This window comes from Nycticebus coucang, chromosome 4, assembly GCF_027406575.1.
Source record: "Nycticebus coucang isolate mNycCou1 chromosome 4, mNycCou1.pri, whole genome shotgun sequence".
NCBI lineage: Eukaryota > Metazoa > Chordata > Mammalia > Primates > Lorisidae > Nycticebus > Nycticebus coucang.
In genome coordinates this window covers 18,496,673-18,514,018 of record NC_069783.1, presented here as the reverse complement: position 1 = coordinate 18,514,018, position 17,346 = coordinate 18,496,673, and the positions used below count along the sequence as shown (strand labels likewise).

Sequence of the window (17,346 nt, the reverse complement as noted above, 5' to 3'; positions counted from 1 at the left end):
GGTAGTATTCTATTCGTCTTATTTGGTGAGAGTCCATTGCTTAGTTTTATCTTTTGCATCAGTGTGGAGGTTAGGTTTTGTCCTTTGATTTCTGAGTTCTTACTTTGCTGCTGATCCATTGAGGTGGTCAGTGTGCAGAACAGGTTGAAGTATTTCCTGTAGAGCTGGTCTTGTTGTGGCGAATTTCCTCAATGTTTGTATATCCGTAAATGATTTGATTTCTCCGTCAATTTTGAAGCTTAGCTTAGCAGGGTACAGAATTCTGGGCTGAAAATTGATCTGTTTAAGTAGATTAAAGGTAGATGACCATTGTCTTCTTGCTTGGAAAGTTTCATTAGAGAAGTCTGCGGTCACTCTGATGGATTTGCCCCTGTAGGTCAACTGGCGCTTACTCCTGGCAGCTTGCAGAATCTTTTCTTTTGTCTTGACTTTGGACAGGTTCATCACAATGTGTCTTGGAGAAGCTCGGTTAGAGTTGAGGTGACCTGGGGTCCGATATCCCTCTGAAAGCAGTGTGTCAGACTCTTTGGTGATGTTTGGGAAATTTTCTTTTATAATATTCTCTAGTATGGCTTCCATTCCTCTGGGGCATTCTTCTTCCCCTTCTGGAATTCCTATAATTCGTATGTTGGAACGCTTCATAAAGTCCCATAATTCTGACAGTGAACGTTCTGCTTTCTCTCTCTTCTTTTCTGCCTCTTTTACTGTCTGAGTTATCTCAAGAACTTTGTCTTCTACCTCTGAAATTCTTTCTTCTGCATGGTCTAACCTGTTGCTGATACTTTCCATTGTATCTTTAAGTTCCCTAATTGACTGTTTCAGTTCTTTCAGGTCTGCTATATCCTTTTTATATTCTTCATATCGTTCATCTCTTATTTGATTCTGTTTTTGGATTTCCTTTTGGTTATTTTCCACTTTATTAGCAATTTCCTTCATTGTTTCCATCATTTCTTTCATTGTTTTCAACATGTGTATTCTAAATTCCCTTTCTGTCATTCCTAACATTTCTATACTGGTGGAATCATCTGCAGTAGCTACCTCATGGTCCCTTGGTGGGGTTGTTCTAGACTGGTTCTTCATGTTGCCTGGAGTTTTCTGCTGATTCTTCCTCATGAGTGATTTCTTTTATCTGTTTCCTTGCCCTAATTTTCCTTTCACTTCCTCTTGCTCTTTAAGTTCTTGTGCAGTTGTGGGCGGGTTTAGACGGATTGAACACACGCGACCACTTGCCGGTTTTCCACTGTTTTAGTCCTCCTCTTGGGGTCCAGAAGTCTCTTGCTGACTCCCTGTATCTTCATAGGAGTGATGATAGGCAGTTCCCACCAGCCAGAGATGCCTGGAGTCCTATCTCCCCAGACTCACGGTGCCCAGATGCAAGGAAGCTGTTACTCGGCTGCCATCTTGCTCCGCCCTCACCCCAGAACACTTTCAAAACTGATGAATTAAGAGTATGGTAAGAAAAAAAAAAGACAAAAATTAAAAAAAAAAAAAAAAAAAAGGATATGATCGTGTGAGCCACAGGTCCACATACAGATCAAGTGTCTTCTTCTTCTTCTTTTTTTTTTTTTAAATGACTGTCTTAGGCTTTCAGGTTCCCTTTCTCATCCAAAGAATTTACATTTCAGGGCTCATGCTCCTGGGATGTTCTTTCCGTATGCTGAATCAGGAGACCATAACAGGACTCTTACTCGTTGTGTTAATTCATTAAATATAGGCAAACATATTTGCAGAGACTATTTTGTTCCCGTTTACAAGTCACTTTCCAAAAGAGGGACATCAGCAGAGTTATGGGACATTAGAACTAATAGAGCTGTAAGAATTCCAGTCCAACTCCCATATTTTAAAGAAATAAAATACGGAGAAATAACAGCCCATATAATTCAATGCAACCCAATGTAACAAACATTGAGTGCCTGTGATGTGGCAAGTAAAATCAAGCAGAATAAGATTCCAGGGACTGATGGATGGAGTGTCCAGAGAAAGTCTCTTTGAGAGGTAATCTTTGAGCAAGGGCCTGAAGGAAGTGAGGAAACAAAGCATGTAACACTTGGAAGAAACGTTCTAGGCGGAGGAAACAAGAAGTACAAAGATCCTGCAGTCAGAGGATGCCTGGCATGTTGAGGAAACTGAGAAAGGCCAATGTGGCTGGGACATGGGCATTCAGGACAGTGGAGGGAGTAGGAGGTGAAGTCAGAGAGGTGACAGGGCGGATCCTATAGGGCCTACAAGGCCACTGTAAGGGCTCGAGATTTGTCCTGAGTGAGATGGGACCCATTAGAGGATTTTAAGCAGACATCACATAATCTGACTTAGAAATTAATTTTGGAATGTAGAGCAGGGCTGGAGGGGTAGGGCAGGAGCCAGGAGACGAGCTGCAAGTTTTCTGCATTAATTCAGACAAAAGATGGTGATGACTGGGGCAAGGGTAACCGGAGAACAGAGGTGAGATGTGACTAGACAGAGCTTAGATACACATTGAAGGCAGTGTCTTGGTGAAAGGGACTTGCCCCAGTCATACACAATCAGGAAATGAAATAGCTGGGGCTAAGCCTCAGGTTTACCGAGTCTCTAGCCAGTGTGGCTCAGGGCTTTGCATATATGCCTTCAAAATGTCACCACAACTGGGAATGTGTGTTCCATTAGTCCAGTTTTACTGATGAAGAAACTGAAGATGAGAAAGACAAAGAGACCTTCTCAAGGTCACACAGCTGGTGAGGAGCTATCTTAGGACAATATTGGTTAGACTCCAAAACCCCATTTGCTAAGGCCCACCGTGTCAGAACACATCTCAACCAACATTGTCATGGGGTAAGGACAGCTGTGAACACACCCCCAAATCTCCTGCCCTTGGGTGGCTCTTTCATTGGTCAGAAAGCCCTCTCATTAAGAGATTTCCCTGCAGGGTAAGGCATTGAAAACCACTATGACTATGCAAAAAGAATGATTCCTTCAATCCTAATGAAACGTACAGTGAGGAGTTGGGGGGAGAAGAGAGGGTGGAGTCCAGTCCAGGCCTTCCGAAGAGGGTTGAATCAGGGACAGATATGTTTCTTGGGACAATTATGAGATCTTTTTCGGCTTTCTTGTTTTGGAGGAAAGAGTGACTATCCCCAGCTTTTCTCAAAAGTTCTAGAATACCCTGAAATGACAATATTAGCTTCTAGAGCTGGCTAGGAGCCACCAGGAGGTGCCTGAGCAGGAAAATGGGTGAGGAATGCTCTGATGAGTGAAGAGTGGCTGGGATGCTCCCCAAGGGCTCAGCCTCCTGCCTGTGATGGGCCTGTACAACAGAACCTCACTTGACAGAATTTTTTTCACCTTTTTTGTGTTTTGCCGGAGCATTTTCTCCTTTCTTCTGCATAGAGAGTGTCACAGGAACATGAGCCCTGCGCATCTCAGCACAGACTAGGTTCTTTGGATCAGCAAAGACAAGGGGACTTGAATGTCAAAGATAACCATTTTAGAAAAATGAGATTCTATATCTATATGCAGACCTGTGGCTCAGATGCTTGTATTCATTTCTTTTTCTTTTCTTTTCTTTTCTTTTGAGACAGAGTCTTGCTCTGTCATCCTGGGTAGAGTGCTGTGGTGTCATTACAGCTCACAGCAACCTCAAACTCCTGGGCTAAAGCAATCCTCCTACCTCAGCCTTCCAAATAGCTGGGACTACAGGTGTGTGCCACCATGCCTGGCTAATTTTTCTACTTTTTGTAGAGACTGTGGTGCTCTCTCTTGCTTGGGCTGGTCTCAAACTCTCCTGAGCTCAAGTGACCCGTCTCGGCCTCCCAGAGTGCCAGGATTATGGATGTGAGCCACGGCCTGCATGCTCCTGCTGTTAATTCGGCTGTTCTCAAAGTGATCTGGGGCCCGTTGAGACTCTTTCAGAGGGTCCAGAGGTCAAAACTGTTTTCATAATAATATTTGCTCTTTTCACTCTCATCCTCTCTCAGGTGTACAGGTTTTCTGAGTGCGTTTTCCAGAGGCTATGTGATGGAAACAAGTGAGGTGCAGAAATAAATATGAAGGTCCAGCTGCCTTCTACTAACCAGATATTAAAGACAGGTTTAAAAAGTGTGAAATAATGCTGTTTTTTTTACAATTTTTTCGGCTCAAAAGTCTAGATATTTTTCATAGCAATGTTATGTTAATATAAAATTCTATTTTAATGGAATTAAATATTTTTAAAATTCTCAGTGATCCTTCCTCCCATTGTATGAATCAATAGATTTAAGCCACATAAACATGCTGAAATGCTCAATAACTTTTGCCAAGGGACAAAAGGTTTGGTTCGGCTAGAGGAGCTCACTCACTGGTGGCGGCTGCTCCTACCCGAGGCCAGCGGAAGCCGCGTGTCCCTCAGAGCTCACCCACGGGTCGGACAGCGCGGAGAGGACACAGCGGAGGGGGCCGTGTAGGCGCTGCTCAGACGAGGTGACATTACAATGCAGCGACACGAGAGGGCGCCCTCACCCACCGCAGATTTCTCGCCGCACGAGATACAGGAGTTCTGATACGTGCATAGATACAGGTTTTACGCACTATATGAAAAAAAAAAGGTTTTAGACTCTTGTCTGCCATGATTTGATTTTGACCCCTCATGGGTTCCCGTTGGCCCAGTATGTGTTCCAATCAACACGTGCTCCCTGCTTGCGGGGCCACAGCGCTCCGGCCCCTCCGGAGGGCGTTACAGACCCGCGACATCAGACACCCGACCCTCCCGTGGAGCTGTGGTGAGGATGCGCAGGCCACTCCCAGGGCTTTGGGATGCCTCAAGGACTTTTTCTTGGTTCTGTCTCTGTCCCATCCGTGTGGCTCCCAATTCCTGAGGCCGATTCGTAGCAAGTACCTGGACCTAGTGTTGAGGCAGGGTTAGGGGACAGCACCCACTCCAGGACCAGCACTGCCTGCGGTTAGAGGCCTGGCCAGTGCCCCGGACCAGTCCTGGACTTCCTGGGGTCACAATTTCTCATCTTTCAAAGGAGAATTCTGGTGGGCCAGAGGCCCGTCACGGGCCTCATATGGCACTGCAGGCTGCTGGGCCGTGACACTGAAGCATGAAGTGTGGAAGTTTGTGACATCCTCTGGCCTCTCCCACTATGGACAGGGGGTCTGGGGGAACCACAGGTTTTTCACAAGGAAAAGGCACAGTGAGCTTTGTGCTGTAGAAAGATTTCTTTGGTGGCTGGTGAGGAGGATGTTTTGGTGGAACAGAAGTTAGGAGGAAGTCAGAAGACAGGCCAGAAATGACGAGAGCCTTGGATGGAGGTGATAGGAACAGAGGGCAGAGGGCAGACGGGTGAGCAAGCTCAGGAGCGGAGGAAGGAGGCTGGGTACTTGATTACATGGGAGCAGGGAAGGGTTGGGGGGTGGAAAGAATAGCTTTTTCTTCCGGAGGGAGGGCATTTTTCTGACCACTTCGGGCTCTTCTGAAGGTGGTGCAGGCTTTGTGACTGGTGGCTCCTGAGTGGTCTCTGGGGGAGCTCAGTGACTCCAACTGGCTGTTTCCGCAGCCTGGTTCTCCCTGACTCAGCAGAATGGACAACACTCCCACAAACAGGACTCCCCCTCATTGTGGTAAACGATTCACTAAATATGCTTATAGATACTATTTCATTCTCTTTTATAAATCATTTTCAATACAGTGACACAAGAGGAGTTAATGAGCCATGGAGTTGTGGTTCCCTTAGAATTCTAGTCCTGCTCCTTCATTTTAAAGATGGAAACTTGTATCCCACAGTTTCAATTTGACCCAGTTGAACAAGCATGGGGCACCTACTATGTGGCCAGTGAAATCAAGTCCAGTGAGATACTGGGAACTAATGAATGGAGCGTTACCTTGGGCTGCTCGGGGAAAGTCTCTGATGACACTTGTGGCCTCCCAGGCACTTCATTGACGTAAGGACTCTGCAGAGGCTGAAAGTAGACCACAGAACTCCCTCCCCCGGTGGGCTGATGCTTTGACTCCTGTTCCACACAGACGTAACTGGGTGGTTTTGCTCATTTTTTCCCCATAACGCTCTTTCCCGGTTACCTTCTAGGACCACAAGATCTGGCTATATTCTGGGAGAAATGGTATTTCCATCTATATTCAGAGAGTGGAGAAAAGAAAAAAAAACCTACTTTCAGAGGAAATCATCAAGGAAATGTTTCAAAACATTTCCCAGACCTGAGGGACAAATTTCCACATTGAAAGGGCCAATTCCAGCACATGGTTGAAAACAGACCCACAGCAAAGCCAGTTATTGTGAAATTTGGGGCCAAAGAGATTTAAGAACCTCCAGAGGGACAGAAAAAAGAAAAAATCATGTCACATGCAAAAAACAAAGCGGAAATAAAACTGGCTTTGTATTTCTCAATAGCAACATTTTCTAAGGCAATGAAGCAAGATTTTCAAAATTCTAAAGGAAAATGATTTCTAATCTATACTTCTATATCCAGCTAAACCTTCTATCAACTACCAAGTAGTTGATTCTACAAAGCAGAATAAAGACTTTCTAGATAGTCAAGAATCAAAAAATTGCCCTCTACTGCATCTTTCCTCAGGAAGCTACTGGAGGTTCCAGGAGAACTTCTCAGGAAGATGAAATGGGTAGGACGCTATAGGTTTCTGAACATCTTGAAAGGATATGTATATACTTGACAAAAATTTGGGAGTTTAATTAGTGATAAATACTTAGACACCTAAACAAAATAAAACAAGCAGACAACATTGCAATGATTAATTTCAAGAAGGCACAACGATACGCAAGAAAAACTTCCCATAATATACTATATGATTCCACCATGAATATCATTGATATAGTAATAATTAGGTCAATGTAAACTATTAATCCAACTAAAATTATATTGTAATGCTATCTGACAGGATAGGAAATATGGTTATGTATAGCAGGAGGCAGTGAAATTCTCTTTTGTAGTAGAAATTCAATAAATGATATTAAAAGTGGGACAATTGAGTGACGCCTGTGGCTCAGTGAGTAGGGCGCCAGCCCCATATGCCGAGGGTGGTAGGTTCGAACCTGGCCCTGGCCAAACTGCAACAACAACAACCAAAATAGGCAGGCGTTGTGGTGGACGCCTGTAGTCCCAGTTACTCGGGAGGCTGAAGCAAGAGAATGGCTCAAGCCCAAGAGCTGGAGGTTGCTGTGAGTTGTGACACCACGGCACTCTACGAAGGGTGACAGAGTGAGACTCTGTCTCTAAAAAAAAAAAAAGTGGGAAAATCAAATATTAATATAAGTATAATCCTAAAAGAACCAGCAGAAAGTTTAGAGAGGAGAACAAGATGAAAAAATGAGACAGGGGCAGGAATCCTGGGACTATGAACATGTATAACTGATAAAAATTCAAACTAAAATCTGAGGTGTAATCCTAGCACTCTGGGAGGCCCAGGCAGGAGGGTGACTTGAGGTCAGAAGTTGGAGATAAGCTTGAGCAAGAGGGAGATTCCATCTCTACAAAAAGAAGGAAAAGGAGGAGGAGGAGGGGAAGGAGAAGGGGAACAGGCTTGGTGGTGAGTGCCTCTAGTCTAGGTACTCGGGAGGCTGAAGCAGGAGGATCGCTTGAGGCCGGGAGTTTGAGGTTGAAGTGAGCTATGAGGCTGCCGCCACTCTAGCCAATAGTCTACCTCTGTCTCAAAAACAAACAAACAAAATTTCAGACTAAAGTTAAATGTCTCCCCTCAGGCATTCGTTATTCCTTGTGATTTGGCCATAAGCTGGTTTATAAGCTTACCTTCTCCTGGCCCTCCCTCTTCCCACATATCCCTGAGGGCTCAGCTGCCACCTGTCTCCCTGTGGAAGCGGTCATCTCTGTCTGGAAGTGCCAAGAATCACTGGCAAGGGGAAAAGAATGACCAAGAATGGATTGGGCTAATTAAGAGTCATCTTGTGAGGCTGGGAGAGGGCCCTTGGATCCCTGGCCACCTGATACCTGGACGAGACCATAGGGACACAGAAGGCTGGTGGGTGGGACACCCCTGTGTCTGCCTGGAGCGAGGTCCTAACAGAAGTTAGCTTAAACCCAGGGTCTTCTGAGAAGTCTTCTCAGATCCCACAGAGCTGACCTCTCCTGACCACCCCCCCTGCACTCCCCCGGCGGGAATCAGCTTTTCCAGCTTCCCTATCTGCATTGCAGCTGTCCTGCTCACCATGCCTGAGGCTGCCCCCGCCCCAGGGGCTGACAGCAGGGCCTTGTCACACTCTCCCTAGGGGCCCAACGCTACTGTGTTTGCTCCCGCTGGACTGGACGTGTCGAGTCTCATCTCTTTATCTCAGGTTCTCCAGAAACCCCAACCCTGGGCTGAGGGTTATGGCCTGTGCCTTCCTCTGTCCCTCAGGGCTGGAACACCTTGCTTCCCCCTACCAAGCTCCCCACCTCCACACCACCCCTCCTGGTCCTAACAATCCCCCTCACAGCTCTGTCCCTCTGCTCCCAGACTCTCACCCTCACTGAGACAAGCTTAGCGGCTGATTGGTGGCTCATGACTATAATCCTAGCACTTTAGGAGGCTGAGGCAGGAGGATTGCTTGAGGACAGGAGTTCAAAATACCAGCCTGGCAACATAGTGAGACTCTATCCCTACCAAAAAATTTTTTACATTAGTAAAAAAGAGTGCTGTGCGCTGTAGCTAAGTGGTTAGAGCACTGGCCCCACACCCCAGAGGTGGTGAATTCAAACCTCACCTGGACCTGATCAGCAAAAATATTTTTAAAAATTAGTGACAAAGAGGCAAGGTTGGTATAAGAGTGAGACTTCCTGGAAAGATTAGGGGATGGTTAACTGAGACACAACTCAGGGTTCTCTCGGTGCTTCCTCCTCCTGCTACCAGCAGGTACCCTGCCGCGGAGCATGCTCCTGCCTGGAGGATTTTTGCAAAGCAGGCTTGATGCTTCTGCAATAAATCCCGAGCTGATACCCTGCGTGGGGCACCTCTCAGAGGAGCCCAGAAGAGGTTTCCCCAGCCTGGAGAGAGATCTGTGAACGAGGCTGGCCCTAGAGCGTGCTTGACCACTGGACCTTACAGCTCAGGGCTTTCAGCCTCACCAGAGAGTCCTGCCCCAGAAAGGTTATACTGAAAGCACATAATCCCCCACCCCACCCCCAGGGGTCCATGCTGGACTGCCTTAGTCAGTTGGTGTCCAAGTGGTAAACACTGACAAGCAGCGACAAGTGACAGGTGGAAGCTCCCCAAAGTGACCACGCTGGCTAAGACCCCACGACTTTGGCACAGTCCTTGGGGGTGTGAGGGTACTTGGGGAAGATTAAAGTTGATTTAGGACAATTAAGCCCGAGAGTCAGTGGAGCTACCCATGCTATGAGGGGCTCAGAGCCTTTGCCCTTGCAGCCTACCTGGAGCTGAGGGTGCATGGGCTGGGCCTCAATGACACATAGAGACAGCTATTGTTCCAGGCCAAACCAGAGACTGAGGGCCAAGAAGTGCCAAGAATCACTGGCAAGGGGAAAAGAATGACCAAGAATGGATTGGGCTAATTAAGAGTCATCTTGTGAGGCTGGGAGAGGGCCCTTGGATCCCTGGCCACCTGATACCTGGACGAGACCATAGGGACACAGAAGGCTGGTGGGTGGGACACCCCTGTGTCTGCTCTATACCCATTTTAATGTGTTTTTTCTATTTATAGCACTGTGTGTGCTGCCATTGAATCTGAAAGGAAGGGAGGAAGGAAAGAAGACCGACCTGGCCCTTCTGATTTTAAAAGTAGCTCAGAAAGGAGGGAAGAACATGCCTATCCCCACACCTGGGACAGTGTGCATGGCCTGTCTGGGTCGGGGTGGGGAGGCCACCGGAAGTCTGGGAAGGCATTTGAATCTGAGGCACAGGGTATCCTCAGGAAGAGGACCCAGACACAGTCTGCAGACTTGAGCCCTCAAAGATGAGGCATGACTGAACTCAAGTGGAAGAGCCCAGCACCCTCGTGTCCTCATCGGTCGAGTGAGCCCCATAGCCCCACAGCCAAGTTGGAAGAGATCGGGTGTCTCATTGACGTCCTGTGAGGTATTGCGGCTCAGGCTTTGATGCTCTGTGGGAAGTATAGCTCTTTTCCCGGGACAGTGTGGCTTTGAGGACTCCGGAGAACACAGTACCACTGTGGCACCTTTTGGAGCACTTCCCCCCACACCATTCCCCTCATGGTGGTGACTTGAAGTGATGGTGACTCCTTTAAGCAATGGCAGCTATGCCTGGCAGAGGTGGCAGAGCCCCTGGGGAGTTGACAGCAGACCCCACATGGCTCCTGGAGGCAGTGGCTGGTACCTTTGTCTAAAGCAGTGATTTTCAACCCATGAGAGGACCTTAGGTGTGCCTCAAAAATTTTTAAATATCATTAATCAAATTATTTTTGAAAGAAGTTCCAAGGATAGGAAGTATATTCTATTTTTACTTTTCATTTTGATCAACATAATTTAATTGTGCCATGGAAATTTAACTATAGGTTTAATTGTGCTGTGAGATTAAAAATGTTGAAAAACACTGGTATAGACTCACTCCACAGGGACACCAGCCCCGCCTTACCTAGCATGTGCCTTTTCTTTTTTTTATTTTTTTGCATATGAAAATTTATTACTGCATTTTCTTTTTTTTTTTTTTTTTTTGGCCGGGGCTGGGTTTGAACCCGCCACCTCCAGCATATGGGACCGGCACCCTACTCCTTGAGCCACAGGTGCTGCCCTATTACTGCATTTTCATCAAACTTTATGATCTTGGCCATTCCTTCTTGCCTTTGTAAAGGGCCAAATGAGAGACAATAGCTACTTTGACAACCTTAAAGTAGATGCCAGGAATGTCACCAATAGCATGACCTTTTCAACCAAATCCAGCAACCAGAACTTCATCATTTTCCTCAATAAAGTTCAATCATTGGGCACAAAAGCTGTGATTTTTCTTGCCATTCTTGATCAGCTGGACCCTGACACACTTCCTGATGGCAAAATTGGGCTGTTTGGCTTCAACTCCTACTTTTTCCAGCACAGTCCCCTTTGCATGGGAAGCACCTCCAAAAGGGTTGGCCTTCGGGGCTGTGCCCAGACGGGCCTTCTTGTACTGTTCATCATGCCACTTCTGGTCTCATCTGTGACTACGGCGCTTCCTAGCTGTTTGGAGCCCATGACACTTGTCCATCCTGCCGGCCCGGGGGGCCTACACGAAAGAGAGCATGTGCCTTTCCAAGAATTAAAACAGGCACCAGCCTGAGCAAATGGGCTATGAAAAGGCTCCTCTCAGCTGTGCTGGATGAATGGGCCTCAGGCTTTTTTCCAGCCCCATCACCCTGAGGCCAACTGCCTTTGGATGATAGCCCTGGACATCAGTGAAGCCCCAAAGGAGAGCCAGATGTGCAGAGAAGAGATGGGGGTGCACAGAGGAGAGGGCTGGTGAAACACTCTTATTAGAGCAAATGTTTATAAAATCAGAAAACCATAGAGAAGATGAATATCACCCATAATTTAGCATTTGATCTTCAAGTCTCAGAAAACACGATGCAGAGAGAAATCAGATCCAAAGTGTCATTTAAAAGACCTTCCTTCAGATGATGCTGTGGAGTCTCTCTGGCTTTGCTCAGTGTCGGACCCAGCTGCTCCCTCACTTGCCTGTGGCCCACTTGCCTGTGCACAATCTACGCTGAAAAATGTTATTGCTTCCTCTGCAGCCTGGACTCCGGAGTCCCATTTCACTTTATGAGATTCCATGTGTCAAATTCCTGGGGCTTACAGTCCCTGGAAAGCCTCCAAGTTCTGGAAAATTATTCATCAATTCATACTCATTTGAGAATATTTCTTGAGAAATTTCCTTGCCCTATCCTTACCCTTAGGGAAGAAACAAAAACATCAGTGTGTACAAAGGCAAAAACATCATCCGTGCAAGGCTGAATGCAAAAAAAAATACATAAAAGGCAAAACAAACCACCTTCCTCTCTGCCTGTTGGGGCCAGCTCCTCTAACTCCCAGCAGCTGGTCCTCCTGCGGGAGCCTGTCCACCCCCAAGGCGGCACCATCACGAGGTGGCCAGCACAAGACACTCACGCTGCCAGCCAGAGAGTTCGTTCAGGCCACAGCTTCCCAGCAGAGGCCCCTCCTTCCCCCCAACTCTGTTCTGCCTTCTGCAACATCCCTTTTAATTAGCTCAAGACTAGCCCCTCCCTTATCCTAAGGTCCCAACAAATGACACACAACGATGACAAGAGGAAAGGGAGAGCAGATAAAGCTTCAAGTCTCTGAAGGTCACAGAGGTGAAATGGTGGGGGAGGGGTGTTTTAGGCACAGCTGGCAGTGTGGCACACCAATTCAGCCCCGTACCATGCACACCACCCTCATACACCTGCGTGCTCACACCTCTGTGCAGGGTCTCCGCCTCAAGCTGAACCCTAAAAACACTTCCCTGGGTGGAGAAGAGGCGGCAACAGCTTCTGACACCAGAGGTCGAGGCTTCAATTACCCTTTAGGGAAGATCCTTTTTTTCATTTTTTCTTTCCTCTATCTTATTCTCTCTTTCCTTCCCTTTCTTTCTTCTTCTTTCTTTCCTCAGCAAAAAGGGCCCTTCCTTAAGTCCCATCAAGATAATTTGACCACTGTTCTTGGGGAAAACCGTAAAGTTACTAACTCAGAAAGGATTGTGTCCTGATGCATCTGAATTGCTGCTGGGAATTTTCGTGAGGTGTGAGGTTGCCCAGCGTTGGGAGGGAGGGTGGTGTGAAAAGACGGGAAGAGAAAAACTTCTGGAAGTGTGCAGAAGGGTCTACAACTCTAGGCCCTAGCTGGGGCTTGCTCCTGGGATGCAGGTGATCCCTGCACAGACGTACAGCACTAGGCATTCTGTGGTTTTTCCTAAAGCTTTTTTGAGGAGTACAAAAGCACATAAACAGCACACATGCTAACAGACAATTGCATAACATTGTTTTGAAGTAAAATAATTCTTTCTAGAAAATAAAAATATTATAAACACTGTACAATCAATACATCAAAATGAGTAGCTGGCATGTGTAAGTGTACATTGTCAGTAGCTATATACACATCACCCCTCCAAAGCCGGTGCTCTGGCATGTCTGTGGAGGACGTCTGCAAGCCCGGGGGCAGATACAATTTCGTTGGGGATGTGCAGGCTGAGTGGAGGGTGGGAGAAGTTGAAGGGCTGTTTTTACAAGGAGCTTGCTGGGAGGCAGGTTTGGCACTAGCACTTTTCTCCCTTGCCAGAGGCACAGCCTGACGCCATCATTACCCCAAGCATGGGGAATGGGTCTTGGTGGCTTTCAAGTGGTCATACCACTGAGGGTCCTTCAGGCAATCTGGAGAGCAGTGGGCACTGGCTGGGGGAGCCAGGGTGAGAGAAGAACCTGGGAGTGCTAAGACATCTGTAGTGGACCAGTGGACTCTGGATATCACTGGGTCCCCTTTGGAGACACCTAGAAAAATATCCAAGAGATCAAACACAGGATTCAGGGACCAAGGGTGTGCCTTGTGCTAGTAGGGGCTCAGAGCCGCTGATACCTGGGGTATTCGTTCAGAGGAATCTTTTTTATACTCTGTCCAGAGATCAAACACAGGGTTCAGGGGACCAAGGGTGTGCCTTGTGCTAGTAGGGGCTCAGAGCCACTGATACCTGGGGTATTCGTTCAGAGGAATCTTTTTTATACTCTGTCCAGAGATCAAACACAGGGTTCAGGGGACCAAGGGTGTGCCTTGTGCTAGTAGGGGCTCAGAGCTGCTGATACCTGGGGTATTCGTTTAGAGGAATCTTTTTTATACTCTGTTTATAACAAACAGAAGATAGCAGCAGTGCGTGCACTCCTGCACATGGTGCCCACACTCCAGGCTCAGGCAACGTGGGCCTGACTCTACTCTGAAGAAGGAGAGTCTTCCCTGGGTTTGCTGGTCACCCACGGGAGACTGAAGCTCTGTCTTGGCTCCATAGAGCCAGGTGCCAGCAGACAGAGAATACCTGCTATGGGAAGAAGCCATGTGGAGGACAATTTCCAGCTCTGCCACTAGCCTGTGGACTAACCAGCACAAATCTTTGGCACAAAGTTGCAAATAAGCCCCAGGTATCTTGAAGTACCTAGCCTTTAGGTCAGTGGAGGAAGCCCTAGGATGCCTGTATCCAAGGCCAGGCATGTAAGTGGGGGCAGTCTGGTCTATCCATCCCCAAATATTTCACAGACACTGTTTTCTTTGCATCTGCGGATGTGAGAAAGGTGGGAAACATCACCTTTGTTCTCCAGCTTAGATTTATCCACCTGTACATTAGTGTGGTGGTTCATCTTGTCAAAATGAACCAGCAGTGGGCCATGGTGCCCAGACATTTGGGCAAACATTATTCTAGATGCTTCTGGGAGGGTGTTTTGGATGAGCTATATGTGCAGATTAGTGGACTGGAGCAAAATAAAATGCCTTCCATGTTGTGGGCCTTAACTACTCCATTGAGGGCCTGAAGAAAACAAAAGGCTGACCCTGCCCCAAGCAAGAGAGAATTCTGCCTTCTCTCTTGGGTCTCCAGCTTGCTTGCCCACGTACAGGTTTGGGGTGTGCCAGCCTCCATAAATGACATGAGCAAATTCCTTAAAATAAATCTCTTGGGCGGCGCCTATGGCTCAAGGAGTAGGGCGCCGGTCCTATATGCCGGAGGTGGCAGGTTCAAACCCAGCCCCGGCCAAAAACCACAAAAAAAATCTCTTTATTTTTCCTGTCCATTAGTGATTTCTCTGATGACTGTGTGAATGAGGTGAGCTGGGAGATGGGCGTGGATGGGCACTGACGCCGTCCAGTCCTGCCCACAGGCTGGGCGTGCTGCTGTGTCAGGCCAGACGGGGTGCTCTGCAGCTCAGTCAGCTGGCGATGAAGTGCTGTACATAGTCTGGGGCTCTAGGGGACGGTTATATTTCAAAGAGGAATGAGACAAACATGAATTTGCATAGTCGCCCTCCAATAGACTGTGAAGTCTCTGCTTTCAACTCTGTGGTGTGTATCTCCCTCCTTTCAACAAGCTGGGGCGCGAGTCATCAGCCTGCAGTGCTGTGGGACAGACAGATGCCGCTTCTTCATTTCTTCAGGACATGCTCTCTTCTCAGATTCCTTGGGTGGCTGTCATTCCAGGGCCATGTTGAACAAGAATAGCAGCAGTCCACTCACTGGAGCCAAGCCAGAGCGGCCGGGAGAGGGGGGGTGGAGGATGACAAGACACCATGGCTGTGCCCCGCTTTCTGCCTCTGTGCCCGGCTTGCCAGCTAGCACAAGAGGATGTGGCACACTTGGGAGGCCACGCCCTGTCTGGAGCCAGGGGACAAGTCTCCATCTGAAGTACCAGTGAGCAATTGAAGAAACTCCACCTGAGACACCGCTTACTACAAGGACAATGGACTCCAGGCACAGAGACAGGAACCTGCTTCAGTTTAATTGGCTAAGATGAGCAGCCTTCAGGGTTAAAACCCCAATTGCTGGCCCCACTCCCAGAGGTTTGGGTTTAGCAAGACAGGTGGAGTTGGAGAATTTGTGCTTCTAACACATTCCCAGGTGATGCTGAAGCTGGTGGTCCAGGGACCCTGCTATGAGAACTGTTGCCCAAGACCACTAATTTCTTCCTCTGCCTGATTTCCAGCTCACCTATAGAGCTCTTTTAAAGGTATGGATTCTTGGGCTCCTTGCTAGCACACAGAGCCAGCATTCCTCACGCTGTGCTGGCATCTCTGGTTTAAACAGCTCCTTGGGTGATTTGGGGACAGCACATGGCTTAGAGCTTTGAGTTGAGAAATGACACCCTACACTCGTGGGTCTGTAATTGTGGATTACAGCATCATGGATTTTTTTTTTTTTTTTGAGACACAGTCTCCTTCTGTTGCTCTGGGTAGAGTGTCATGGCATCATGATAGCTCACAGGAACCTTAAACTCTTGGGCTCCAGTGATCCTCTTGCCTCAGCCTCCCCAGTAATTAGGACTAGAGGTGCCTGCTGCCACTCTTGGCGAGTGGAGTGGAGAAGGGGTCTTGCTCTGGCTCAGGCTGGTCTTAAATTCCTGAGCTCAAGCAATCCACCTGCCTCTGCCTCCCTGAGTGGTAGGATTACAGGCATGAGCCACCTTGCCTGGCTGATTATGGATCCTTTTAAGAATTTGTTAATAACTACTGACTTTCCCCCAACAGCATATGAACAGCAAAACACAACATTTTATATATGGTTGGGAGGAATTCACAGGCTCCTTGATATGCACCCAGGGACTCCAGGTGAAAGCAGCAAAGCCAGAGAAGAAGATATTGGATAACTCTGATTTTAATTAAAACCCCCCTAAACTTATGTCAAAGTTAATCTTGCCCAAATGCTGTCATGTCTTAGGGGAAGCAGTGCAAAACGCAGTTGTGGTTTAAACGTCCATCTGAAAGGGCCTCATTCTACCAGCGTGGGACATTTGATCCACAATCTGTGTGAGACACTTCCAGCTGCATTAAGATTTTCTTTCCCTGGAGTAAATTCAACAAAGATTTGTTTTTAAAAAAAGTATAAACAAACCCAGGCTATCTGATTCCAAAGCTGCGGTTTTTTCCCATTAAGCCACAAGCACTAAACTAGGCAGGTCTTTACTTATTTAATAACTATGATTAAACTGTTGAACTCTAGTCAAAGGATGTAATTTGAAAAGAAAATTATTGTGTTCACATCCCCAACACTGTGCTAAAGGGAAAGCTAAGAAAAAAGAGCCTTGTATTCTGGTCGGGGGAAAGGGATTCAGAGACACGCAGTGATCAGAAAGAAGGCAGAAGAGCAGAGCTGCAATCTCAGTGCAGGGTGGTAGCCCTTGAAGACTTCCTGCCAGAGACCATGGCTGGACCTAAAAGGCCAGGGAGGGCTGGTCAACTGGGGAAAAAGTAGCTTTAAGTGTGTGTTTTCCTCTTGCCAAGTCTGAAGTTTCCTGTCTAGGCAACAAGGGGGTAAGACCAGATCCCCCAAAGGCCTTTCAAGCTATGTATCCCGTGACCATCTAGGCATATAGCATAAGCAAAGGCCCTGAGGCTGGATTGAGTCACAATAAATTAGTTGTTTGTCTAAAATTCTTGTCTTCTCAGAGCAGTAGATGTCTTCCAGTGAGGGGAAAGGCTAAGTAAGGCTCCTAAAATGCTAAAAAGATTAAACATGGTGTTCTAGGCAGTGGAAGACATTATAGGTCCAAGAGGAAACAGGATATAATACAATTGATTCGAATTGCTAAGGATAGAGTGAAGAGGGGGCAGAAATCTGTATGCAAGTTGTGTGATTTTCTGTTTTCCTGCTCTGTGCCAGGGAACCCCCTGAGGATAATATCAAGGGATTCTGTTGTGTAGGCTGGAGTGCAGTGGTCCAATCATAGCTCAT

General features: G+C 47.3%; 1 pseudogene; it reads right to left on the bottom strand.

The window, feature by feature from the left end:
• Positions 1-10,711: 10,711 nt before the first annotated feature.
• Positions 10,712-11,137, bottom strand: LOC128584669 (40S ribosomal protein S23-like; annotated as a pseudogene).
• Positions 11,138-17,346: the final 6,209 nt, after the last annotated feature.